This window comes from Phyllobates terribilis, unplaced genomic scaffold, assembly GCF_046119375.1.
Source record: "Phyllobates terribilis strain yellow unplaced genomic scaffold, ASM4611937v1 Scaffold_63__1_contigs__length_7903474, whole genome shotgun sequence".
NCBI lineage: Eukaryota > Metazoa > Chordata > Amphibia > Anura > Dendrobatidae > Phyllobates > Phyllobates terribilis.
The window spans coordinates 2,907,710-2,933,082 of record NW_027362823.1 but is presented as its reverse complement, the minus strand read 5'-3'; the positions used below and the strand labels follow the sequence as shown (position 1 = coordinate 2,933,082).

General features: G+C 44.1%; 13 non-coding genes and 1 pseudogene across 13 annotated transcripts; all 14 read right to left on the bottom strand.

The window, feature by feature from the left end:
• Nucleotides 1-836: 836 nt before the first annotated feature.
• Nucleotides 837-1,027, bottom strand: LOC141193102 (U2 spliceosomal RNA). The gene has a single exon (XR_012266400.1). It is a non-coding gene; the product is annotated as a U2 spliceosomal RNA (small nuclear RNA).
• A 1,115-nt stretch (nucleotides 1,028-2,142) lies between these two features.
• LOC141193033 (U2 spliceosomal RNA) lies at nucleotides 2,143-2,333 on the bottom strand. Its single transcript, XR_012266332.1, has one exon. It is a non-coding gene; the product is annotated as a U2 spliceosomal RNA (small nuclear RNA).
• Nucleotides 2,334-3,448: 1,115 nt separating this feature from the next.
• LOC141193101 (U2 spliceosomal RNA) lies at nucleotides 3,449-3,639 on the bottom strand. Its single transcript, XR_012266399.1, has one exon. It is a non-coding gene; the product is annotated as a U2 spliceosomal RNA (small nuclear RNA).
• A 1,115-nt stretch (nucleotides 3,640-4,754) lies between these two features.
• On the bottom strand, nucleotides 4,755-4,945 carry LOC141193100 (U2 spliceosomal RNA). The gene has a single exon (XR_012266398.1). It is a non-coding gene; the product is annotated as a U2 spliceosomal RNA (small nuclear RNA).
• A 1,115-nt stretch (nucleotides 4,946-6,060) lies between these two features.
• LOC141192538 (U2 spliceosomal RNA) lies at nucleotides 6,061-6,237 on the bottom strand (annotated as a pseudogene).
• Nucleotides 6,238-12,347: 6,110 nt separating this feature from the next.
• Nucleotides 12,348-12,538, bottom strand: LOC141192678 (U2 spliceosomal RNA). Its single transcript, XR_012265988.1, has one exon. It is a non-coding gene; the product is annotated as a U2 spliceosomal RNA (small nuclear RNA).
• Nucleotides 12,539-13,653: 1,115 nt separating this feature from the next.
• On the bottom strand, nucleotides 13,654-13,844 carry LOC141193088 (U2 spliceosomal RNA). The gene has a single exon (XR_012266385.1). It is a non-coding gene; the product is annotated as a U2 spliceosomal RNA (small nuclear RNA).
• A 1,115-nt stretch (nucleotides 13,845-14,959) lies between these two features.
• On the bottom strand, nucleotides 14,960-15,152 carry LOC141192516 (U2 spliceosomal RNA). The gene has a single exon (XR_012265898.1). It is a non-coding gene; the product is annotated as a U2 spliceosomal RNA (small nuclear RNA).
• A 2,414-nt stretch (nucleotides 15,153-17,566) lies between these two features.
• LOC141193041 (U2 spliceosomal RNA) lies at nucleotides 17,567-17,757 on the bottom strand. Its single transcript, XR_012266340.1, has one exon. It is a non-coding gene; the product is annotated as a U2 spliceosomal RNA (small nuclear RNA).
• A 1,109-nt stretch (nucleotides 17,758-18,866) lies between these two features.
• Nucleotides 18,867-19,057, bottom strand: LOC141193077 (U2 spliceosomal RNA). Its single transcript, XR_012266374.1, has one exon. It is a non-coding gene; the product is annotated as a U2 spliceosomal RNA (small nuclear RNA).
• A 1,115-nt stretch (nucleotides 19,058-20,172) lies between these two features.
• LOC141193087 (U2 spliceosomal RNA) lies at nucleotides 20,173-20,363 on the bottom strand. The gene has a single exon (XR_012266384.1). It is a non-coding gene; the product is annotated as a U2 spliceosomal RNA (small nuclear RNA).
• Nucleotides 20,364-21,478: 1,115 nt separating this feature from the next.
• On the bottom strand, nucleotides 21,479-21,669 carry LOC141193067 (U2 spliceosomal RNA). Its single transcript, XR_012266365.1, has one exon. It is a non-coding gene; the product is annotated as a U2 spliceosomal RNA (small nuclear RNA).
• A 1,115-nt stretch (nucleotides 21,670-22,784) lies between these two features.
• On the bottom strand, nucleotides 22,785-22,975 carry LOC141192677 (U2 spliceosomal RNA). The gene has a single exon (XR_012265987.1). It is a non-coding gene; the product is annotated as a U2 spliceosomal RNA (small nuclear RNA).
• Nucleotides 22,976-24,090: 1,115 nt separating this feature from the next.
• Nucleotides 24,091-24,281, bottom strand: LOC141192676 (U2 spliceosomal RNA). The gene has a single exon (XR_012265986.1). It is a non-coding gene; the product is annotated as a U2 spliceosomal RNA (small nuclear RNA).
• Between the last annotated feature and the right edge of the window lie 1,092 nt (nucleotides 24,282-25,373).

The window sequence follows — 25,373 nt, the reverse complement described above, 5'->3', positions numbered from 1 at the left end:
GCAGCTGTCTACCCTTAGCAGGAGGGCTCCTGATTACATACCTCTCCTGCTGCTGCTGCTGCTGGCTGTCCAGCAGCAGACTGAAGGTGGCTGCTGCTGTGCACAGGTATATAAAGGCTCAGAGCCTATTATGACACGCGCAGCCAGCGTTCCATTGCCACATTCCATCTACTGCAGGCAGGATACCTGGCTGGCTGAATGTCGCTGAGAAGCTCACAGAGACCGCCATAAGCAACAGTTTAACAGAATGCCACAGACTAATCAACCAAAATTTTGGGTTGGGTTCTCTTTTATAGTCTGCAGGCATTAAATGAAAGAAGTCAGTGTTCCAGCAGAAGGAGACAACGTTTCAGAAAAGGCATTGTAGCAAACCAAAAAAGAAATTTTAAGCGCAGCAGAGTAACCAGCGCACATACCTGTTAGCTCAGGTGAGTTTAAAAGGCTGCTGTTGATAACAAGGGCATTTGCTAAATAGATGGTGTGTGTGCAACAATATACTGAAAGGTCAATTATATTGTGCAGCTTATCTCACCACCTGTAGTTATTTAGGTGAAAGCTCCAAAATGCTTGCCTAATATGTCTGTTTATCCAAAAGGAAGTAAAAAGGGAGAGCTAGAAAGATAGCATTGCATCACATTACATGGCAATGCAATGCACAGTTGCTGAAGTTGAACCAAAATGAGCTTGTAATCTGGCTTCTGCAACTTTGAACATGAGAAATCCAATGAGGAGAAGAAAAGCAAAGCCAAAGAGTCCATCCCAAAATCCGACAAACAAGCAAAATGAACAAAAAACATTGAATTCAATTCTTTCTGATTTTAGAAACTGCATTAAAGAAGGGGTGCACCGGTCCTGGAGATACTGCAATACCAGGTCAATGGGTGGAGTGGACAGAGCAAGCTCTTTTTCCATCTCCCTGTTTTAAAAATCCATTTAATATATGGTCCCCAGATAGGGGACGTATCAGATATTAAACTGATAAGAACAGATACTACACTTGATCTTAGCCAAAAGGCCGAGAAGCGATAACCAGAATTGGTTTCAAACTACGGAGCCACCCAAGGATCCTGAAAAGTCCATTTGTGGAGATGAGCTCCTGGACTCCCGTTAAGAAGACATGTTGTCAACCTCTAGATCCCTTACATGCCTGCACTTTTCGGCTTGCTGCTGCTGCAATCCACGCGTTTTAGATCTGCATAACTCCACCTCTTTAAACACAGCACCTTCACCCCCTGCTGTTCCCACCCGCCTCAACACCGTTGGAAGGGAGGAGAACCAATTAAGGCGGGGGGTGGGGTGGAACGAGCAGCTGTCTACCCTTAGCAGGAGGGCTCCTGATTACATACCTCTCCTGCTGCTGCTGCTGCTGGCTGTCCAGCAGCAGACTGAAGGTGGCTGCTGCTGTGCACAGGTATATAAAGGCTCAGAGCCTATTATGACACGCGCAGCCAGCGTTCCATTGCCACATTCCATCTACTGCAGGCAGGATACCTGGCTGGCTGAATGTCGCTGAGAAGCTCACAGAGACCGCCATAAGCAACAGTTTAACAGAATGCCACAGACTAATCAACCAAACTTTTTGGGTTGGGTTCTCTTTTATAGTCTGCAGGCATTAAATGAAAGAAGTCAGTGTTCCAGCAGAAGGAGACAACGTTTCAGAAAAGGCATTGTAGCAAACCAAAAAAGAAATTTTAAGCGCAGCAGAGTAACCAGCGCACATACCTGTTAGCTCAGGTGAGTTTAAAAGGCTGCTGTTGATAACAAGGGCATTTGCTAAATAGATGGTGTGTGTGCAACAATATACTGAAAGGTCAATTATATTGTGCAGCTTATCTCACCACCTGTAGTTATTTAGGTGAAAGCTCCAAAATGCTTGCCTAATATGTCTGTTTATCCAAAAGGAAGTAAAAAGGGAGAGCTAGAAAGATAGCATTGCATCACATTACATGGCAATGCAATGCACAGTTGCTGAAGTTGAACCAAAATGAGCTTGTAATCTGGCTTCTGCAACTTTGAACATGAAAAATCCAATGAGGAGAAGAAAAGCAAAGCCAAAGAGTCCATCCCAAAATCCGACAAACAAGCAAAATGAACAAAAAACATTGAATTCAATTCTTTCTGATTTTAGAAACTGCATTAAAGAAGGGGTGCACCGGTCCTGGAGATACTGCAATACCAGGTCAATGCGTGGAGTGGACAGAGCAAGCTCTTTTTCCATCTCCCTGTTTTAAAAATCCATTTAATATATGGTCCCCAGATAGGGGACGTATCAGATATTAAACTGATAAGAACAGATACTACACTTGATCTTAGCCAAAAGGCCGAGAAGCGATAACCAGAATTGGTTTCAAACTACGGAGCCACCCAAGGATCCTGAAAAGTCCATTTGTGGAGATGAGCTCCTGGACTCCCGTTAAGAAGACATGTTGTCAACCTCTAGATCCCTTACATGCCTGCACTTTTCGGCTTGCTGCTGCTGCAATCCACGCGTTTTAGATCTGCATAACTCCACCTCTTTAAACACAGCACCTTCACCCCCTGCTGTTCCCACCCGCCTCAACACCGTTGGAAGGGAGGAGAACCAATTAAGGCGGGGGGTGGGGTGGAACGAGCAGCTGTCTACCCTTAGCAGGAGGGCTCCTGATTACATACCTCTCCTGCTGCTGCTGCTGCTGGCTGTCCAGCAGCAGACTGAAGGTGGCTGCTGCTGTGCACAGGTATATAAAGGCTCAGAGCCTATTATGACACGCGCAGCCAGCGTTCCATTGCCACATTCCATCTACTGCAGGCAGGATACCTGGCTGGCTGAATGTCGCTGAGAAGCTCACAGAGACCGCCATAAGCAACAGTTTAACAGAATGCCACAGACTAATCAACCAAACTTTTTGGGTTGGGTTCTCTTTTATAGTCTGCAGGCATTAAATGAAAGAAGTCAGTGTTCCAGCAGAAGGAGACAACGTTTCAGAAAAGGCATTGTAGCAAACCAAAAAAGAAATTTTAAGCGCAGCAGAGTAACCAGCGCACATACCTGTTAGCTCAGGTGAGTTTAAAAGGCTGCTGTTGATAACAAGGGCATTTGCTAAATAGATGGTGTGTGTGCAACAATATACTGAAAGGTCAATTATATTGTGCAGCTTATCTCACCACCTGTAGTTATTTAGGTGAAAGCTCCAAAATGCTTGCCTAATATGTCTGTTTATCCAAAAGGAAGTAAAAAGGGAGAGCTAGAAAGATAGCATTGCATCACATTACATGGCAATGCAATGCACAGTTGCTGAAGTTGAACCAAAATGAGCTTGTAATCTGGCTTCTGCAACTTTGAACATGAGAAATCCAATGAGGAGAAGAAAAGCAAAGCCAAAGAGTCCATCCCAAAATCCGACAAACAAGCAAAATGAACAAAAAACATTGAATTCAATTCTTTCTGATTTTAGAAACTGCATTAAAGAAGGGGTGCACCGGTCCTGGAGATACTGCAATACCAGGTCAATGGGTGGAGTGGACAGAGCAAGCTCTTTTTCCATCTCCCTGTTTTAAAAATCCATTTAATATATGGTCCCCAGATAGGGGACGTATCAGATATTAAACTGATAAGAACAGATACTACACTTGATCTTAGCCAAAAGGCCGAGAAGCGATAACCAGAATTGGTTTCAAACTACGGAGCCACCCAAGGATCCTGAAAAGTCCATTTGTGGAGATGAGCTCCTGGACTCCCGTTAAGAAGACATGTTGTCAACCTCTAGATCCCTTACATGCCTGCACTTTTCGGCTTGCTGCTGCTGCAATCCACGCGTTTTAGATCTGCATAACTCCACCTCTTTAAACACAGCACCTTCACCCCCTGCTGTTCCCACCCGCCTCAACACCGTTGGAAGGGAGGAGAACCAATTAAGGCGGGGGGTGGGGTGGAACGAGCAGCTGTCTACCCTTAGCAGGAGGGCTCCTGATTACATACCTCTCCTGCTGCTGCTGCTGCTGGCTGTCCAGCAGCAGACTGAAGGTGGCTGCTGCTGTGCACAGGTATATAAAGGCTCAGAGCCTATTATGACACGCGCAGCCAGCGTTCCATTGCCACATTCCATCTACTGCAGGCAGGATACCTGGCTGGCTGAATGTCGCTGAGAAGCTCACAGAGACCGCCATAAGCAACAGTTTAACAGAATGCCACAGACTAATCAACCAAACTTTTTGGGTTGGGTTCTCTTTTATAGTCTGCAGGCATTAAATGAAAGAAGTCAGTGTTCCAGCAGAAGGAGACAACGTTTCAGAAAAGGCATTGTAGCAAACCAAAAAAGAAATTTTAAGCGCAGCAGAGTAACCAGCGCACATACCTGTTAGCTCAGGTGAGTTTAAAAGGCTGCTGTTGATAACAAGGGCATTTGCTAAATAGATGGTGTGTGTGCAACAATATACTGAAAGGTCAATTATATTGTGCAGCTTATCTCACCACCTGTAGTTATTTAGGTGAAAGCTCCAAAATGCTTGCCTAATATGTCTGTTTATCCAAAAGGAAGTAAAAAGGGAGAGCTAGAAAGATAGCATTGCATCACATTACATGGCAATGCAATGCACAGTTGCTGAAGTTGAACCAAAATGAGCTTGTAATCTGGCTTCTGCAACTTTGAACATGAGAAATCCAATGAGGAGAAGAAAAGCAAAGCCAAAGAGTCCATCCCAAAATCCGACAAACAAGCAAAATGAACAAAAAACATTGAATTCAATTCTTTCTGATTTTAGAAACTGCATTAAAGAAGGGGTGCACCGGTCCTGGAGATACTGCAATACCAGGTCAATGGGTGGAGTGGACAGAGCAAGCTCTTTTTCCATCTCCCTGTTTTAAAAATCCATTTAATATATGGTCCCCAGATAGGGGACGTATCAGATATTAAACTGATAAGAACAGATACTACACTTGATCTTAGCCAAAAGGCCGAGAAGCGATAACCAGAATTGGTTTCAAACTACGGAGCCACCCAAGGATCCTGAAAAGTCCATTTGTGGAGATGAGCTCCTGGACTCCCGTTAAGAAGACATGTTGTCAACCTCTAGATCCCTTACATGCCTGCACTTTTCGGCTTGCTGCTGCTGCAATCCACGCGTTTTAGATCTGCATAACTCCACCTCTTTAAACACAGCACCTTCACCCCCTGCTGTTCCCACCCGCCTCAACACCGTTGGAAGGGAGGAGAACCAATTAAGGCGGGGGGTGGGGTGGAACGAGCAGCTGTCTACCCTTAGCAGGAGGGCTCCTGATTACATACCTCTCCTGCTGCTGCTGCTGCTGGCTGTCCAGCAGCAGACTGAAGGTGGCTGCTGCTGTGCACAGGTATATAAAGGCTCAGAGCCTATTATGACACGCGCAGCCAGCGTTCCAGTGCCACATTCCATCTACTGCAGGCAGGATACCTGGCTGGCTGAATGTCGCTGAGAAGCTCACAGAGACCGCCATAAGCAACAGTTTAACAGAATGCCACAGACTAATCAACCAAACTTTTTGGGTTGGGTTCTCTTTTATAGTCTGCAGGCATTAAATGAAAGAAGTCAGTGTTCCAGCAGAAGGAGACAACGTTTCAGAAAAGGCATTGTAGCAAACCAAAAAAGAAATTTTAAGCGCAGCAGAGTAACCAGCGCACATACCTGTTAGCTCAGGTGAGTTTAAAAGGCTGCTGTTGATAACAAGGGCATTTGCTAAATAGATGGTGTGTGTGCAACAATATACTGAAAGGTCAATTATATTGTGCAGCTTATCTCACCACCTGTAGTTATTTAGGTGAAAGCTCCAAAATGCTTGCCTAATATGTCTGTTTATCCAAAAGGAAGTAAAAAGGGAGAGCTAGAAAGATAGCATTGCATCACATTACATGGCAATGCAATGCACAGTTGCTGAAGTTGAACCAAAATGAGCTTGTAATCTGGCTTCTGCAACTTTGAACATGAAAAATCCAATGAGGAGAAGAAAAGCAAAGCCAAAGAGTCCATCCCAAAATCCGACAAACAAGCAAAATGAACAAAAAACATTGAATTCAATTCTTTCTGATTTTAGAAACTGCATTAAAGAAGGGGTGCACCGGTCCTGGAGATACTGCAATACCAGGTCAATGCGTGGAGTGGACAGAGCAAGCTCTTTTTCCATCTCCCTGTTCTAAAAATCCATTTAATATATGGTCCCCAGATAGGGGACGTATCAGATATTAAACTGATAAGAACAGATTTTTTTTTTTTTTTTTAAACCATTCAGGTTAGTTTTATAGCAAATCAGTAGGATATACCAAAACTGTTGCAAAAAAAACTTCTCATCATCATGGCCATATTTATTAAGCATAAAGTAACCTAATATTACAGAAAGAAGAACATCTTATTAATATAAACCAAAAGATCACTGAAATTTTACAATATGCCTCCACTTTTTAAATTTCCATATTCCCTCGGCATCTGTTCCACCACCGCTACTACTATCCATCTTGTAAATCAAAAATAGCCTAGAAAGAATAATCCTAATACATTCATTTACTGTAATTGATTTCCTTTTAAATACACAAAGATTCCTCACATCCCACAAACTTTCTAACACACAAGCCATAATTAACCACAAAACTCTCTCCTTTACACGTCCACTTGCACCAATACCAAACATAACCACACGCCAATCCACAAAAGTCACTCCTGCCAAACTCCTACACAACCCCCCTACACATTTCCACACGTCTTGCGCAAAATCACAATTCCACATCAGATGCATAACCGTCTCACAACCATTACATCCATCTCTTGGACAAACATCCGACCTAATCAAACCTCTCTTCTTTTGAACGTCTCTCACTGGAAGAATATTGTGAAACGCCATCCACACTACATCCTTCTGTTTGTTGGACATCCCATACATACCCAACTTTCTCCAAGCATCCGCAACCTCATTCCCTCTCAAACCAACAATATTAGACTCGACCTCATTTGCACACAATTTCCTATACACCCTCTTAGTCATTCTAAACTCATCCACCGGCACACTCAGCAAATCATACTTCTTGACAAACTTCTCAATCACCTCATACCACACCGGACACTTAAAAGACACAGGCACTCTCGCATCCCTCTTTCTCCAACCTAACCCATACAACATCCATCCTGCAGAATAACTTGCCATACATGCACCCTTATTACCTTTACCCAACAATACCACAATCGTCTTAATATAATAGAGCCCTAAAAAAACCTCAACATTAGGAAATCCCAAACCACCATGCTGGCAGGCCTTATAAAGGCTTTCCCTCTTCAGCTTCTCCATCTTGCTGCACCAGAAAAAGGAAAAAATCATTTTCTCAACTCTCTTCACTTTCCTAAAAGGGGATGGAAAAATTATGGCCACAAAAAGCAGAATGGGTAAGATCACTGCTTTGATAACTAGAACTTTGCCCCGCAAAGAAAGATCTCTCATTCTCCAAAAATTCAATTTTCGCTCAACACGCATACCACACTCGTCCCAACTCTCATTTCCTTTCAGATCATCATTGAAAAATACCCCTAAAACCTTAATTGCACTCTCCTCATACTTAACACCTTCCATACGAATACTGTCATCTCCAAAGCATTTGAAACTACACTTAGTCCAGTTAACTCTAAAACCTGATGCACCACAGAAAAAATCCAAAAGCAACCTCACCCTACTCATTGAAGCCATACTTTCACTCACCATCACAACATCATCCATGTAACCTAACACCTTCACATGCTTACCACCACTCCCAGGCACTAAGAATCCTCTCATCATTTTCTCACGTCTCACTAAACACAGCAAAGGCTCAATCACACATACAAACAAGACAGGGGACATAGGGCACCCCTGTCTTACACCAGACCTAATCATCACTTTGTCAGACAACCATCCATTCACTAAAAACTCACTTGACACATAATCATATAAAGACTTAACTCCATTCAGAAAAACCCTAGGGAAACCCATCCTCTCCAATACTTTAAACAGAAACACATGCGAAACTCTATCAAAAGCCTTTTCGAAATCAATTGCTAACACCATACACTTCTGCTTTCTAGTCTTACAATCCCCAAGCATATCCCTTAACAATAACAAATTATCACTTATACTCCGACCAGGCACGGCACACACTTGGTCATCCTCCACAACCCTACCAATCACCTCACGCATACGATTTGCTAACAATTTACTGTAGACCTTATAATCAGCGTTAAGCAATGATATGGGTCTCCAGTTCTCCAAACGCTTTTTCTCACCCTTCTTAAACACAAGAACCACTATACCCTCTTTCATACTGTCACACAAAACACCATTCATCCACATATACCTACAAACCTCAGTCAAGTCCTTACCCAAAAACTCCCAAGCTTTCACATACAGCTCCACAGGCAACCCATCCTTCCCAGGCGTCTTATTCGTTTTAGCACTCATAACAACATTCCTCACCTCATCCAAAATAACATCCTCACACAAAGCATCACATTCATCCGAACCAAGTCTCTTCTCCATACCACTCAATACATGCGACACAAGTCCAGGATCAATCCATTTCTCATCGTACAACTTACTATAGAAGCCATTCACCTCATTCAACACATTCTTCCCAACCACACTAGATCCATCTTCACCTACCACTTCACTCAAATCCAACTTCCTTCCATTCATTTTTTTAAAAAAGTACCTGGTGCACTTTTCATTCTTTTCCAAATGCTCTAACTTGGTACGGTAAATAATCTCTTTACCTTTTTCATCCAGAAGACATTTTAACTCATTCTTAGCAACCTCAAGCTGATCAGACATATCCATTCCTTTCCTAACACACCCACGCAACCAATCAATCCGTCTACTTAAGTCATTAAATCTATTACGATATCTGGCAGCTTTTTTGTAGCCCCATTTTTTTAAAGAAAGTTTTTAACTGTAATTTCACCCAATCCCACCATTCAAGCACACTACCAAAATCACGCTTACGCCACCTCCAACTTGCATACCTTTTCTCCAACTCACTCATCACCTCCTCATCCTCCAACAACCTCGTATTCAATTTCCAAACCCCACCCCCAAACACCATGTCCCCATTCGCACTAAAAACTCCACGCAAACACTCATGATCAGAAAAAGGTACCTTATGTTGAACATAACTTGAACAAACCATATTTTTGGAAAATAACATCCTATCTATCCTCGATGAAATATTACCACGGTCAGCATAATATGTAGGCGGTGGTGGAATGCCATACTCAAGTATTGCAGCGTCTAAGAAAGAAAAATCAGAAATAAGTTGAGATAACTTTTTTCCCGTAATGTCCACATTACCTTCTGTGACACAATTACAGTCACCAACAAAAACTGTAGGAATTTTTCCAGGGAGAAAAAAACTCAATTTCTCAAGAAGAGCAAGCCGCTCCTCTTTTTTAGTAGGACAATATAAATTAATCATTCTAACCTTCCACCCCCTATAACTCAAAAAAACAATAATGCAGCGACCCACCTCCACAACCGTGTAACTATCAATAGTAATATTCTTATTACCAACTAAAATCCCCACACCATCATTTTTGTTAAAGCTGGACCCCGACCAAACATACTGGCCATAAGGCCAGTCCTTATCCCCTGGAGATTCAGTAATCCCACACTCTTGTAGACAATAGACATCTGCACTCAAACCCTTTAGATAATCCAGAACTGTTGTTCTTCGGGTAACAGATCTAATTTGCCTAACATTAAGGGACACAATGTCCCATCCAGAATGATGCGGCATAACTAAAGGGGATCACACATAACCTGAAAAAAAAAGAAAGAAAACATCAACTCAAACTTCATCAAGCAAAGCAAAGCTATTACCATCTGGCTGAATGCCAAATGTAACAATGTCAGGAGAAAATACATCTGACGGGTAAGCACGAGAGTCCACCGGGCTATCACACACGGCAGCAATGGATGAACACTCAGTCCTTGGCTTCTTCTTGACCACATCAGGATCCTCCTCATCAGAGAAACGGACAGCAGACAAGTCCCCTTGGCCACCGCCCCCGATCTCCTCTGAAGCAGTATTGCACCAAGATATGACAGGAGAATTGGACAAGTCCATTTCCCCCTCACCACGGACACCAAACTGGGGAGGGAAAGGTGACATCACCTCTGGAATCACCATGTCAAAGCCTCCTGACGCAGGAGGCTGAAGCTGGGCATCTTCAAATATGTCGTCCATCTGAGTGCCATCCTCTTCCTCTTGGGGAGCAGTTGCCTCCCCGACATCCGGAAGGGGACCTTGTGGAACCCTAGTAGAAGTCGAAGGAACAGCAGGCCCCTCCGCGACCACTTGAGCAAAAGACTTAGGAGTGGTTCTAGCTTGACACTGCCTAAGAACATGCCCCTCCTCACCACAAGCATCACACTTTACCTGGTTCTTGCAGTCTTTCGCCATATGACCAGACGTGTTACACCTCCTGCAGGTTGGCGGATACCTGCAGGACTCCTGGACATGACCATACTTGTTACATCTTCTGCAGAAAAAAGGAGCATCAGGAAAGTACAAGAAACCAGTGTCTCTCCCAATAGAGAAACTCATAGGAGGATAATGTATGCCCCCTGGCCCCTCGGGGTCTGTAGCAAAACAAACAAAGTACTTGTATTTGCCAGTCCACAAGCCTTCTTCATTCGAGATCTTGTGGGAAAAATGCACATAAGTACAATGCCTCCTCAAGAATACAGTAATGTCCTCCTGGGGGATAAAGGGATTGTGCATAAACACAACAACAGGAACATCCCCCTTTGAATAGAGGACAGTAAAAGTGAGTCCATCTAGGAGGGAGTTCTCAGTATGGCCTTTCAAGGTTCTATAAAGATTTTGGCAAGCAGCCATAGTAGAAAGAACCAGCACATACCTTCCATGACTTCTAAATTCCTGCAGGCAAAGAATGTCCGACTTCTTAATCTTCAATGCTTCATAGAAGATGGCATTCACCAGGTAGGACATGGAAAAATGTCCCTTCTTCTCCTCGGAAATCTCAATGCGAAATCCATTCTTGACCCGGGGGTCCCCGGTCCCAGCAAATTTCAGCTTGACTCCCATAGTCAGCCACGGAAATCGCCTTCCCGTTTCCTCCTCACTCTCCCCCTATAGCAGCATCCAGCTTAAGCCACCGGAGTGGCGATGCTGGAAGGCCGAGGGCTAGCACTCAAGGAACCTGATGTCCAGACACTTGATCTGAGCCAAAAGGCCGAGAAGCGATAACCAGAATTGGTTTCAAACTACGGAGCCACCCAAGGATCCTGAAAAGTCCATTTGTGGAGATGAGCTCCTGGACTCCCGTTAAGAAGACATGTTGTCAACCTCTAGATCCCTTACATGCCTGCACTTTTCGGCTTGCTGCTGCTGCAATCCACGCGTTTTAGATCTGCATAACTCCACCTCTTTAAACACAGCACCTTCACCCCCTGCTGTTCCCACCCGCCTCAACACCGTTGGAAGGGAGGAGAACCAATTAAGGCGGGGGGTGGGGTGGAACGAGCAGCTGTCTACCCTTAGCAGGAGGGCTCCTGATTACATACCTCTCCTGCTGCTGCTGCTGCTGGCTGTCCAGCAGCAGACTGAAGGTGGCTGCTGCTGTGCACAGGTATATAAAGGCTCAGAGCCTATTATGACACGCGCAGCCAGCGTTCCATTGCCACATTCCATCTACTGCAGGCAGGATACCTGGCTGGCTGAATGTCGCTGAGAAGCTCACAGAGACCGCCATAAGCAACAGTTTAACAGAATGCCACAGACTAATCAACCAAACTTTTTGGGTTGGGTTCTCTTTTATAGTCTGCAGGCATTAAATGAAAGAAGTCAGTGTTCCAGCAGAGGGAGACAACGTTTCAGAAAAGGCATTGTAGCAAACCAAAAAATAAATTTTAAGCGCAGCAGAGTAACCAGCGCACATACCTGTTAGCTCAGGTGAGTTTAAAAGGCTGCTGTTGATAACAAGGGCATTTGCTAAATAGATGGTGTGTGTGCAACAATATACTGAAAGGTCAATTATATTGTGCAGCTTATCTCACCACCTGTAGTTATTTAGGTGAAAGCTCCAAAATGCTTGCCTAATATGTCTGTTTATCCAAAAGGAAGTAAAAAGGGAGAGCTAGAAAGATAGCATTGCATCACATTACATGGCAATGCAATGCACAGTTGCTGAAGTTGAACCAAAATGAGCTTGTAATCTGGCTTCTGCAACTTTGAACATGAAAAATCCAATGAGGAGAAGAAAAGCAAAGCCAAAGAGTCCATCCCAAAATCCGACAAACAAGCAAAATGAACAAAAAACATTGAATTCAATTCTTTCTGATTTTAGAAACTGCATTAAAGAAGGGGTGCACCGGTCCTGGAGATACTGCAATACCAGGTCAATGCGTGGAGTGGACAGAGCAAGCTCTTTTTCCATCTCCCTGTTCTAAAAATCCATTTAATATATGGTCCCCAGATAGGGGACGTATCAGATATTAAACTGATAAGAACAGATACTACACTTGATCTTAGCCAAAAGGCCGAGAAGCGATAACCAGAATTGGTTTCAAACTACGGAGCCACCCAAGGATCCTGAAAAGTCCATTTGTGGAGATGAGCTCCTGGACTCCCGTTAAGAAGACATGTTGTCAACCTCTAGATCCCTTACATGCCTGCACTTTTCGGCTTGCTGCTGCTGCAATCCACGCGTTTTAGATCTGCATAACTCCACCTCTTTAAACACAGCACCTTCACCCCCTGCTGTTCCCACCCGCCTCAACACCGTTGGAAGGGAGGAGAACCAATTAAGGCGGGGGGTGGGGTGGAACGAGCAGCTGTCTACCCTTAGCAGGAGGGCTCCTGATTACATACCTCTCCTGCTGCTGCTGCTGCTGGCTGTCCAGCAGCAGACTGAAGGTGGCTGCTGCTGTGCACAGGTATATAAAGGCTCAGAGCCTATTATGACACGCGCAGCCAGCGTTCCATTGCCACATTCCATCTACTGCAGGCAGGATACCTGGCTGGCTGAATGTCGCTGAGAAGCTCACAGAGACCGCCATAAGCAACAGTTTAACAGAATGCCACAGACTAATCAACCAAACTTTTTGGGTTGGGTTCTCTTTTATAGTCTGCAGGCATTAAATGAAAGAAGTCAGTGTTCCAGCAGAGGGAGACAACGTTTCAGAAAAGGCATTGTAGCAAACCAAAAAAGAAATTTTAAGCGCAGCAGAGTAACCAGCGCACATACCTGTTAGCTCAGGTGAATTTAAAAGGCTGCTGTTGATAACAAGGGCATTTGCTAAATAGATGGTGTGTGTGCAACAATATACTGAAAGGTCAATTATATTGTGCAGCTTATCTCACCACCTGTAGTTATTTAGGTGAAAGCTCCAAAATGCTTGCCTAATATGTCTGTTTATCCAAAAGGAAGTAAAAAGGGAGAGCTAGAAAGATAGCATTGCATCACATTACATGGCAATGCAATGCACAGTTGCTGAAGTTGAACCAAAATGAGCTTGTAATCTGGCTTCTGCAACTTTGAACATGAAAAATCCAATGAGGAGAAGAAAAGCAAAGCCAAAGAGTCCATCCCAAAATCCGACAAACAAGCAAAATGAACAAAAAACATTGAATTCAATTCTTTCTGATTTTAGAAACTGCATTAAAGAAGGGGTGCACCGGTCCTGGAGATACTGCAATACCAGGTCAATGCGTGGAGTGGACAGAGCAAGCTCTTTTTCCATCTCCCTGTTCTAAAAATCCATTTAATATATGGTCCCCAGATAGGGGACGTATCAGATATTAAACTGATAAGGACAGATACTACACTTGATCTTAGCCAAAAGGCCGAGAAGCGATAACCAGAATTGGTTTCAAACTACGGAGCCACCCAAGGATCCTGAAAAGTCCATTTGTGGAGATGAGCTCCTGGACTCCCGTTAAGAAGACATGTTGTCAACCTCTAGATCCCTTACATGCCTGCACTTTTCAGCTTGCTGCTGCTGCAATCCACGCGTTTTAGATCTGCATAACTCCACCTCTTTAAACACAGCACCTTCACCCCCTGCTGTTCCCACCCGCCTCAACACCATTGGAAGGGAGGAGAACCAATTAAGGCGGGGGGTGGGGTGGAACGAGCAGCTGTCTACCCTTAGCAGGAGGGCTCCTGATTACATACCTCTCCTGCTGCTGCTGCTGCTGGCTGTCCAGCAGCAGACTGAAGGTGGCTGCTGCTGTGCACAGGTATATAAAGGCTCAGAGCCTATTATGACACGCGCAGCCAGCGTTCCATTGCCACATTCCATCTACTGCAGGCAGGATACCTGGCTGGCTGAATGTCGCTGAGAAGCTCACAGAGACCGCCATAAGCAACAGTTTAACAGAATGCCACAGACTAATCAACCAAACTTTTTGGGTTGGGTTCTCTTTTATAGTCTGCAGGCATTAAATGAAAGAAGTCAGTGTTCCAGCAGAGGGAGACAACGTTTCAGAAAAGGCATTGTAGCAAACCAAAAAATAAATTTTAAGCGCAGCAGAGTAACCAGCGCACATACCTGTTAGCTCAGGTGAGTTTAAAAGGCTGCTGTTGATAACAAGGGCATTTGCTAAATAGATGGTGTGTGTGCAACAATATACTGAAAGGTCAATTATATTGTGCAGCTTATCTCACCACCTGTAGTTATTTAGGTGAAAGCTCCAAAATGCTTGCCTAATATGTCTGTTTATCCAAAAGGAAGTAAAAAGGGAGAGCTAGAAAGATAGCATTGCATCACATTACATGGCAATGCAATGCACAGTTGCTGAAGTTGAACCAAAATGAGCTTGTAATCTGGCTTCTGCAACTTTGAACATGAAAAATCCAATGAGGAGAAGAAAAGCAAAGCCAAAGAGTCCATCCCAAAATCCGACAAACAAGCAAAATGAACAAAAAACATTGAATTCAATTCTTTCTGATTTTAGAAACTGCATTAAAGAAGGGGTGCACCGGTCCTGGAGATACTGCAATACCAGGTCAATGCGTGGAGTGGACAGAGCAAGCTCTTTTTCCATCTCCCTGTTCTAAAAATCCATTTAATATATGGTCCCCAGATAGGGGACGTATCAGATATTAAACTGATAAGAACAGATTTTTTTTTTTTCAATTGAATGCGTCAGAAGACGCGACATAAATTAAATTCCATTTGCATGGATAACCAAAAAATGTCGCCTACGCCTTCATCATCCGAATTCAACTTTTTGTTTTTTTTAAGAAAATTTAATGATAATTAATAAATAAAACATAACATAACATATCCTTACGTCAACAACAAAAAACTTCCAACAAAAACATCAACTCAACATTTTTCTTCTTCCACGTTTCTTCTTCCTCCATGACATGTCCAACAATTTCCAGTCAAAACCTTGCAGCAATATCTTTTCATCTTCTTCACCTTCAGCACTGGTATCAACACAATCCTGCATTACTTTCTCTTTTCCCTTATCATCCACCTTCCTTTTTTCCTTAACGTCTTTACTTCTAGGTACTCTCTCCAGTCTGCAAAACATAGAGTCCCCAACTCCTGAGAACTCCTGCTTCTCTCCCACAAACTCCTTCTTATTTTCAACTACTTGTATATCTTTGTCTTCTTTCTCTTTACAATCTTCAAACGATTCTTCAAATATCTTTTTCCCTTTCTCCTCTTTTTTCCCACCTTCCTCATAACAAAATCCAGGTTTCCCGTTATCAATTCTTCTTTTACCATTTTCCACATAACTGAATCCACATTTACCATTTATAACAATCCTACCTAAACTTAGTTCATTTTGTCCATTTTCCCAAACTAGGAAACTTCTCTTCCCATTCCAGACTCCCACTTTATTTAAGTAGTCCTTCTGGAATTTTACCAAAATACTCCATGGCTTCAAAAACTCCATCACTTCCTCCATCTCTACAAAGGGGTCATCCATACAGATAACCACCTTTTTCGGCCTTCCAGCAAAAAGAGCATTAACGCCAATTTCTTTTCCTTCCCAATTCTTGAGAAGACAAATACACTTTTGTTCAGACTTCAGTGTTACGTCAAATACCTTTTTAAACTTGATTTCTTGCATACAAAAAATGTCCTCTTCAATGATCGTCCCATACTTGAACAGAATATCCAAGATCTGATTCTCCTCCAACGAAAAATCCTCCAACTCCGTCTTCACATAGAACCGTAAACAGTTCCTCTTCCTCGGCAACTCCATCTTCTTCCTCCAAAAGAACTGCCCCCCACAGCTATGTGTGGTGACACGGTGATCGCCTCTCGTTGCCCAGGGACTAATCCGACTCCCCAATAGCAGCAGGAGGGTGAAGCCCTGCCGTTAGACAAAGCGATCCCCCCAGGCCAAGGAGCCGGGTACCCTGGGCACCTCCTAGCCAAGGCCAAGGCAGCAACTGGTAGATCACTGCACTTGATCTTAGCCAAAAGGCCGAGAAGCGATAACCAGAATTGGTTTCAAACTACGGAGCCACCCAAGGATCCTGAAAAGTCCATTTGTGGAGATGAGCTCCTGGACTCCCGTTAAGAAGACATGTTGTCAACCTCTAGATCCCTTACATGCCTGCACTTTTCGGCTTGCTGCTGCTGCAATCCACGCGTTTTAGATCTGCATAACTCCACCTCTTTAAACACAGCACCTTCACCCCCTGCTGTTCCCACCCGCCTCAACACCGTTGGAAGGGAGGAGAACCAATTAAGGCGGGGGGTGGGGTGGAACGAGCAGCTGTCTACCCTTAGCAGGAGGGCTCCTGATTACATACCTCTCCTGCTGCTGCTGCTGCTGCTGGCTGTCCAGCAGCAGACTGAAGGTGGCTGCTGCTGTGCACAGGTATATAAAGGCTCAGAGCCTATTATGACACGCGCAGCCAGCGTTCCATTGCCACATTCCATCTACTGCAGGCAGGATACCTGGCTGGCTGAATGTCGCTGAGAAGCTCACAGAGACCGCCATAAGCAACAGTTTAACAGAATGCCACAGACTAATCAACCAAACTTTTTGGGTTGGGTTCTCTTTTATAGTCTGCAGGCATTAAATGAAAGAAGTCAGTGTTCCAGCAGAGGGAGACAACGTTTCAGAAAAGGCATTGTAGCAAACCAAAAAAGAAATTTTAAGCGCAGCAGAGTAACCAGCGCACATACCTGTTAGCTCAGGTGAGTTTAAAAGGCTGCTGTTGATAACAAGGGCATTTGCTAAATAGATGGTGTGTGTGCAACAATATACTGAAAGGTCAATTATATTGTGCAGCTTATCTCACCACCTGTAGTTATTTAGGTGAAAGCTCCAAAATGCTTGCCTAATATGTCTGTTTATCCAAAAGGAAGTAAAAAGGGAGAGCTAGAAAGATAGCATTGCATCACATTACATGGCAATGCAATGCACAGTTGCTGAAGTTGAACCAAAATGAGCTTGTAATCTGGCTTCTGCAACTTTGAACATGAAAAATCCAATGAGGAGAAGAAAAGCAAAGCCAAAGAGTCCATCCCAAAATCCGACAAACAAGCAAAATGAACAAAAAACATTGAATTCAATTCTTTCTGATTTTAGAAACTGCATTAAAGAAGGGGTGCACCGGTCCTGGAGATACTGCAATACCAGGTCAATGCGTGGAGTGGACAGAGCAAGCTCTTTTTCCATCTCCCTGTTCTAAAAATCCATTTAATATATGGTCCCCAGATAGGGGACGTATCAGATATTAAACTGATAAGAACAGATACTACACTTGATCTTAGCCAAAAGGCTGAGAAGCGATAACCAGAATTGGTTTCAAACTACGGAGCCACCCAAGGATCCTGAAAAGTCCATTTGTGGAGATGAGCTCCTGGACTCCCGTTAAGAAGACATGTTGTCAACCTCTAGATCCCTTACATGCCTGCACTTTTCGGCTTGCTGCTGCTGCAATCCACGCGTTTGAGATCTGCATAACTCCACCTCTTTAAACACAGCACCTTCACCCCCTGCTGTTCCCACCCGCCTCAACACCGTTGGAAGGGAGGAGAACCAATTAAGGCGGGGGGTGGGGTGGAATGAGCAGCTGTCTACCCTTAGCAGGAGGGCTCCTGATTACATACCTCTCCTGCTGCTGCTGGCTGTCCAGCAGCAGACTGAAGGTGGCTGCTGCTGTGCACAGGTATATAAAGGCTCAGAGCCTATTATGACACGCGCAGCCAGCGTTCCATTGCCACATTCCATCTACTGCAGGCAGGATACCTGGCTGGCTGAATGTCGCTGAGAAGCTCACAGAGACCGCCATAAGCAACAGTTTAACAGAATGCCACAGACTAATCAACCAAACTTTTTGGGTTGGGTTCTCTTTTATAGTCTGCAGGCATTAAATGAAAGAAGTCAGTGTTCCAGCAGAGGGAGACAACGTTTCAGAAAAGGCATTGTAGCAAACCAAAAAAGAAATTTTAAGCGCAGCAGAGTAACCAGCGCACATACCTGTTAGCTCAGGTGAGTTTAAAAGGCTGCTGTTGATAACAAGGGCATTTGCTAAATAGATGGTGTGTGTGCAACAATATACTGAAAGGTCAATTATATTGTGCAGCTTATCTCACCACCTGTAGTTATTTAGGTGAAAGCTCCAAAATGCTTGCCTAATATGTCTGTTTATCCAAAAGGAAGTAAAAAGGGAGAGCTAGAAAGATAGCATTGCATCACATTACATGGCAATGCAATGCACAGTTGCTGAAGTTGAACCAAAATGAGCTTGTAATCTGGCTTCTGCAACTTTGAACATGAAAAATCCAATGAGGAGAAGAAAAGCAAAGCCAAAGAGTCCATCCCAAAATCCGACAAACAAGCAAAATGAACAAAAAACATTGAATTCAATTCTTTCTGATTTTAGAAACTGCATTAAAGAAGGGGTGCACCGGTCCTGGAGATACTGCAATACCAGGTCAATGTGTGGAGTGGACAGAGCAAGCTCTTTTTCCATCTCCCTGTTCTAAAAATCCATTTAATATATGGTCCCCAGATAGGGGACGTATCAGATATTAAACTGATAAGAACAGATACTACACTTGATCTTAGCCAAAAGGCCGAGAAGCGATAACCAGAATTGGTTTCAAACTACGGAGCCACCCAAGGATCCTGAAAAGTCCATTTGTGGAGATGAGCTCCTGGACTCCCGTTAAGAAGACATGTTGTCAACCTCTAGATCCCTTACATGCCTGCACTTTTCGGCTTGCTGCTGCTGCAATCCACGCGTTTTAGATCTGCATAACTCCACCTCTTTAAACACAGCACCTTCACCCCCTGCTGTTCCCACCCGCCTCAACACCGTTGGAAGGGAGGAGAACCAATTAAGGCGGGGGGTGGGGTGGAACGAGCAGCTGTCTACCCTTAGCAGGAGGGCTCCTGATTACATACCTCTCCTGCTGCTGCTGCTGCTGGCTGTCCAGCAGCAGACTGAAGGTGGCTGCTGCTGTGCACAGGTATATAAAGGCTCAGAGCCTATTATGACACGCGCAGCCAGCGTTCCATTGCCACATTCCATCTACTGCAGGCAGGATACCTGGCTGGCTGAATGTCGCTGAGAAGCTCACAGAGACCGCCATAAGCAACAGTTTAACTGAATGCCACAGACTAATCAACCAAACTTTTTGGGTTGGGTTCTCTTTTATAGTCTGCAGGCATTAAATGAAAGAAGTCAGTGTTCCAGCAGAGGGAGACAACGTTTCAGAAAAGGCATTGTAGCAAACCAAAAAATAAATTTTAAGCGCAGCAGAGTAACCAGCGCACATACCTGTTAGCTCAGGTGAGTTTAAAAGGCTGCTGTTGATAACAAGGGCATTTGCTAAATAGATGGTGTGTGTGCAACAATATACTGAAAGGTCAATTATATTGTGCAGCTTATCTCACCACCTGTAGTTATTTAGGTGAAAGCTCCAAAATGCTTGCCTAATATGTCTGTTTATCCAAAAGGAAGTAAAAAGGGAGAGCTAGAAAGATAGCATTGCATCACATTACATGGCAATGCAATGCACAGTTGCTGAAGTTGAACCAAAATGAGCTTGTAATCTGGCTTCTGCAACTTTGAACATGAAAAATCCAATGAGGAGAAGAAAAGCAAAGCCAAAGAGTCCATCCCAAAATCCGACAAACAAGCAAAATGAACAAAAAACATTGAATTCAATTCTTTCTGATTTTAGAAACTGCATTAAAGAAGGGGTGCACCGGTCCTGGAGATACTGCAATACCAGGTCAATGCGTGGAGTGGACAGAGCAAGCTCTTTTTCCATCTCCCTGTTCTAAAAATCCATTTAATATATGGTCCCCAGATAGGGGACGTATCAGATATTAAACTGATAAGGACAGATACTACACTTGATCTTAGCCAAAAGGCCGAGAAGCGATAACCAGAATTGGTTTCAAACTACGGAGCCACCCAAGGATCCTGAAAAGTCCATTTGTGGAGATGAGCTCCTGGACTCCCGTTAAGAAGACATGTTGTCAACCTCTAGATCCCTTACATGCCTGCACTTTTCGGCTTGCTGCTGCTGCAATCCACGCGTTTTAGATCTGCATAACTCCACCTCTTTAAACACAGCACCTTCACCCCCTGCTGTTCCCACCCGCCTCAACACCGTTGGAAGGGAGGAGAACCAATTAAGGCGGGGGGTGGGGTGGAACGAGCAGCTGTCTACCCTTAGCAGGAGGGCTCCTGATTACATACCTCTCCTGCTGCTGCTGCTGCTGGCTGTCCAGCAGCAGACTGAAGGTGGCTGCTGCTGTGCACAGGTATATAAAGGCTCAGAGCCTATTATGACACGCGCAGCCAGCGTTCCATTGCCACATTCCATCTACTGCAGGCAGGATACCTGGCTGGCTGAATGTCGCTGAGAAGCTCACAGAGACCGCCATAAGCAACAGTTTAACAGAATGCCACAGACTAATCAACCAAACTTTTTGGGTTGGGTTCTCTTTTATAGTCTGCAGGCATTAAATGAAAGAAGTCAGTGTTCCAGCAGAGGGAGACAACGTTTCAGAAAAGGCATTGTAGCAAACCAAAAAAGAAATTTTAAGCGCAGCAGAGTAACCAGCACACATACCTGTTAGCTCAGGTGAGTTTAAAAGGCTGCTGTTGATAACAAGGGCATTTGCTAAATAGATGGTGTGTGTGCAACAATATACTGAAAGGTCAATTATATTGTGCAGCTTATCTCACCACCTGTAGTTATTTAGGTGAAAGCTCCAAAATGCTTGCCTAATATGTCTGTTTATCCAAAAGGAAGTAAAAAGGGAGAGCTAGAAAGATAGCATTGCATCACATTACATGGCAATGCAATGCACAGTTGCTGAAGTTGAACCAAAATGAGCTTGTAATCTGGCTTCTGCAACTTTGAACATGAAAAATCCAATGAGGAGAAGAAAAGCAAAGCCAAAGAGTCCATCCCAAAATCCGACAAACAAGCAAAATGAACAAAAAACATTGAATTCAATTCTTTCTGATTTTAGAAACTGCATTAAAGAAGGGGTGCACCGGTCCTGGAGATGCTGCAATACCAGGTCAATGCGTGGAGTGGACAGAGCAAGCTCTTTTTCCATCTCCCTGTTCTAAAAATCCATTTAATATATGGTCCCCAGATAGGGGACGTATCAGATATTAAACTGATAAGAACAGATACTACACTTGATCTTAGCCAAAAGGCCGAGAAGCGATAACCAGAATTGGTTTCAAACTACGGAGCCACCCAAGGATCCTGAAAAGTCCATTTGTGGAGATGAGCTCCTGGACTCCCGTTAAGAAGACATGTTGTCAACCTCTAGATCCCTTACATGCCTGCACTTTTCGGCTTGCTGCTGCTGCAATCCACGCGTTTTAGATCTGCATAACTCCACCTCTTTAAACACAGCACCTTCACCCCCTGCTGTTCCCACCCGCCTCAACACCGTTGGAAGGGAGGAGAACCAATTAAGGCGGGGGGTGGGGTGGAACGAGCAGCTGTCTACCCTTAGCAGGAGGGCTCCTGATTACATACCTCTCCTGCTGCTGCTGCTGCTGGCTGTCCAGCAGCAGACTGAAGGTGGCTGCTGCTGTGCACAGGTATATAAAGGCTCAGAGCCTATTATGACACGCGCAGCCAGCGTTCCATTGCCACATTCCATCTACTGCAGGCAGGATACCTGGCTGGCTGAATGTCGCTGAGAAGCTCACAGAGACCGCCATAAGCAACAGTTTAACAGAATGCCACAGACTAATCAACCAAACTTTTTGGGTTGGGTTCTCTTTTATAGTCTGCAGGCATTAAATGAAAGAAGTCAGTGTTCCAGCAGAGGGAGACAACGTTTCAGAAAAGGCATTGTAGCAAACCAAAAAAGAAATTTTAAGCGCAGCAGAGTAACCAGCGCACATACCTGTTAGCTCAGGTGAGTTTAAAAGGCTGCTGTTGATAACAAGGGCATTTGCTAAATAGATGGTGTGTGTGCAACAATATACTGAAAGGTCAATTATATTGTGCAGCTTATCTCACCACCTGTAGTTATTTAGGTGAAAGCTCCAAAATGCTTGCCTAATATGTCTGTTTATCCAAAAGGAAGTAAAAAGGGAGAGCTAGAAAGATAGCATTGCATCACATTACATGGCAATGCAATGCACAGTTGCTGAAGTTGAACCAAAATGAGCTTGTAATCTGGCTTCTGCAACTTTGAACATGAAAAATCCAATGAGGAGAAGAAAAGCAAAGCCAAAGAGTCCATCCCAAAATCCGACAAACAAGCAAAATGAACAAAAAACATTGAATTCAATTCTTTCTGATTTTAGACACTGCATTAAAGAAGGGGTGCACCGGTCCTGGAGATACTGCAATACCAGGTCAATGCGTGGAGTGGACAGAGCAAGCTCTTTTTCCATCTCCCTGTTCTAAAAATCCATTTAATATATGGTCCCCAGATAGGGGACGTATCAGATATTAAACTGATAAGAACAGATACTACACTTGATCTTAGCCAAAAGGCCGAGAAGCGATAACCAGAATTGGTTTCAAACTACGGAGCCACCCAAGGATCCTGAAAAGTCCATTTGTGGAGATGAGCTCCTGGACTCCCGTTAAGAAGACATGTTGTCAACCTCTAGATCCCTTACATGCCTGCACTTTTCGGCTTGCTGCTGCTGCAATCCACGCGTTTTAGATCTGCATAACTCCACCTCTTTAAACACAGCACCTTCACCCCCTGCTGTTCCCACCCGCCTCAACACCGTTGGAAGGGAGGAGAACCAATTAAGGCGGGGGGTGGGGTGGAACGAGCAGCTGTCTACCCTTAGCAGGAGGGCTCCTGATTACATACCTCTCCTGCTGCTGCTGCTGCTGGCTGTCCAGCAGCAGACTGAAGGTGGCTGCTGCTGTGCACAGGTATATAAAGGCTCAGAGCCTATTATGACACGCGCAGCCAGCGTTCCATTGCCACATTCCATCTACTGCAGGCAGGATACCTGGCTGGCTGAATGTCGCTGAGAAGCTCACAGAGACCGCCATAAGCAACAGTTTAACAGAATGCCACAGACTAATCAACCAAACTTTTTGGGTTGGGTTCTCTTTTATAGTCTGCAGGCATTAAATGAAAGAAGTCAGTGTTCCAGCAGAGGAAGACAACGTTTCAGAAAAGGCATTGTAGCAAACCAAAAAAGAAATTTTAAGCGCAGCAGAGTAACCAGCGCACATACCTGTTAGCTCAGGTGAGTTTAAAAGGCTGCTGTTGATAACAAGGGCATTTGCTAAATAGATGGTGTGTGTGCAACAATATACTGAAAGGTCAATTATATTGTGCAGCTTATCTCACCACCTGTAGTTATTTAGGTGAAAGCTCCAAAATGCTTGCCTAATATGTCTGTTTATCCAAAAGGAAGTAAAAAGGGAGAGCTAGAAAGATAGCATTGCATCACATTACATGGCAATGCAATGCACAGTTGCTGAAGTTGAACCAAAATGAGCTTGTAATCTGGCTTCTGCAACTTTGAACATGAAAAATCCAATGAGGAGAAGAAAAGCAAAGCCAAAGAGTCCATCCCAAAATCCGACAAACAAGCAAAATGAACAAAAAACATTGAATTCAATTCTTTCTGATTTTAGACACTGCATTAAAGAAGGGGTGCACCGGTCCTGGAGATACTGCAATACCAGGTCAATGCGTGGAGTGGACAGAGCAAGCTCTTTTTCCATCTCCCTGTTCTAAAAATCCATTTAATATATGGTCCCCAGATAGGGGACGTATCAGATATTAAACTGATAAGAACAGATACTACACTTGATCTTAGCCAAAAGGCCGAGAAGCGATAACCAGAATTGGTTTCAAACTACGGAGCCACCCAAGGATCCTGAAAAGTCCATTTGTGGAGATGAGCTCCTGGACTCCCGTTAAGAAGACATGTTGTCAACCTCTAGATCCCTTACATGCCTGCACTTTTCGGCTTGCTGCTGCTGCAATCCACGCGTTTTAGATCTGCATAACTCCACCTCTTTAAACACAGCACCTTCACCCCCTGCTGTTCCCACCCGCCTCAACACCGTTGGAAGGGAGGAGAACCAATTAAGGCGGGGGGTGGGGTGGAACGAGCAGCTGTCTACCCTTAGCAGGAGGGCTCCTGATTACATACCTCTCCTGCTGCTGCTGCTGCTGGCTGTCCAGCAGCAGACTGAAGGTGGCTGCTGCTGTGCACAGGTATATAAAGGCTCAGAGCCTATTATGACACGCGCAGCCAGCGTTCCATTGCCACATTCCATCTACTGCAGGCAGGATACCTGGCTGGCTGAATGTCGCTGAGAAGCTCACAGAGACCGCCATAAGCAACAGTTTAACAGAATGCCACAGACTAATCAACCAAACTTTTTGGGTTGGGTTCTCTTTTATAGTCTGCAGGCATTAAATGAAAGAAGTCAGTGTTCCAGCAGAGGAAGACAACGTTTCAGAAAAGGCATTGTAGCAAACCAAAAAAGAAATTTTAAGCGCAGCAGAGTAACCAGCGCACATACCTGTTAGCTCAGGTGAGTTTAAAAGGCTGCTGTTGATAACAAGGGCATTTGCTAAATAGATGGTGTGTGTGCAACAATATACTGAAAGGTCAATTATATTGTGCAGCTTATCTCACCACCTGTAGTTATTTAGGTGAAAGCTCCAAAATGCTTGCCTAATATGTCTGTTTATCCAAAAGGAAGTAAAAAGGGAGAGCTAGAAAGATAGCATTGCATCACATTACATGGCAATGCAATGCACAGTTGCTGAAGTTGAACCAAAATGAGCTTGTAATCTGGCTTCTGCAACTTTGAACATGAAAAATCCAATGAGGAGAAGAAAAGCAAAGCCAAAGAGTCCATCCCAAAATCCGACAAACAAGCAAAATGAACAAAAAACATTGAATTCAATTCTTTC